Raw genomic sequence first — 1,601 nt, 5'->3', positions numbered from 1 at the left:
CTGTGCTTGAACCCACCACCTCTGGCATATCAGGCCAGCGCCCTACTCCTTTGAGCCACAGGCACTGCCCCCAGCCAACACTTTTTAAAAAATAATCTTAAACTAAGGACTAAAATAACTTCAAACAATTATAAAATTTTATCTGCTAGATTTAGGTGGAATTTTTTTTTTTTTTTTGGCCAAGGCTGTGCTTGAACCCACCACCTCTGGCATATCAGGCCAGCGCCCTACTCCTTTGAGCCACAGGCACTGCCCCCAGCCAACACTTTTTAAAAAATAAGTTACCTCACCCTTAAAATGGGAGCTTGCACATTTAAAAAACAGATTTCTACCTTCCCTTGAAAAATCTGAAGATTATCTTGGCACCTGCAGCTCAAGCGGCTAAGGTGCCAGCCACATACACCTGAGCTGGGGGGTTCAAATCCAACCCCAGGCCTGCTAAACAACTACAACCAAAAAATAGCCGGACTTTGTGCAGGTGCCTATAGTCCCAACTACTTGGGAGGCTGAGGCAAGAGAATCACTTAAGCCCAGGAGCTGGAGGTTGCTATGAGCAGTGATGGCACAGTACTCTACCCAAGGCAATATAGTGAGACTTTGACTCAAAAGAAAAAAAAAAGAAAGAAAAAAGAAGAATCTGAAGATTTGGCTTGGTGCCCATAGTACAGTGATTATGGTGCCAGCCACATATACCGAGAGTGGAGGGTTCAAACCCGGCCCAGGCCTGCTAAACAACTGCAACAAAAAAATAGCCAGGCATTGTGGTGAGCACCTGTAGTCCCAGCTACTTGGGAGGCTGAGGCAAAAGAATCACTTAAGCCCAAGAGTTTGAGGTTGCTGTGAGCTGTGACACCACAGAACTCTACCGAGGGTGACATAGTAAGACTCTGTCTCAAAAAAAAAAAAAGAAAAAGAAAAATCTGGAGACTTGACAGTTTGGGGCCCTGATTCTAACAATAAGATGAAGCTGAGCTACTGCCTTTAGACCACTGTTTCTCAACATTTTTATCTCAGGGCACACTTAAATTATGTTGATCCAAAAAAACAGTGGAACGGCCGGGCAAGGTGACTTACGCCTGTAATCCCAGCACTCTGTAAGTCCAAGGTGGGTGGATTGCCTAAGCTCACAAGTTCAAGACCAGCATGAGCTAGAGCAAGACCCCATCTCTAAAATGCCAGGTGCCTGTAGTCCGACCTACTCAGGAGACTGAGGGAAGAGAATCGCTTGAGCCCAAGAATCTGAGGTTGCTGTGAGCTATGACAGCACAGCACTCTACCAGGGACAACAAAGTGAGACTGTCTCAAAAAAAAAAAGGTCGGTGCTTGTAGCTCAAGCAGCTAAGGCACCAGCCACATACACCAGAGCTGGCAGGTTCAAATCCAGCCTGGGCCTGCCAAACAACAATGACAACAACCAAAAATAATAGCCAGGCATTGTAGTCCCAGCTATTTGGGAGGTTGAGGCAAGAGAATTGCTTAAGCCCAGGAGTTGGAGGTTGCTGTGAGCTGAGATGCCACAGCACTCTACCCAGGGCAACAGCTTGAGGCTCTGTCTCAAAAAAAAAAAAAAATCAGAAAAAGAATATACACCAGGCACAGTG

Source organism: Otolemur garnettii, unplaced genomic scaffold (genome assembly GCF_000181295.1).
Source record: "Otolemur garnettii isolate 467f Iridium unplaced genomic scaffold, OtoGar3 scaffold00144, whole genome shotgun sequence".
Lineage (NCBI taxonomy): Eukaryota > Metazoa > Chordata > Mammalia > Primates > Galagidae > Otolemur > Otolemur garnettii.
The sequence above is the reverse complement of the archived record's forward strand: the minus strand, read 5'-3'. Positions refer to the sequence as shown.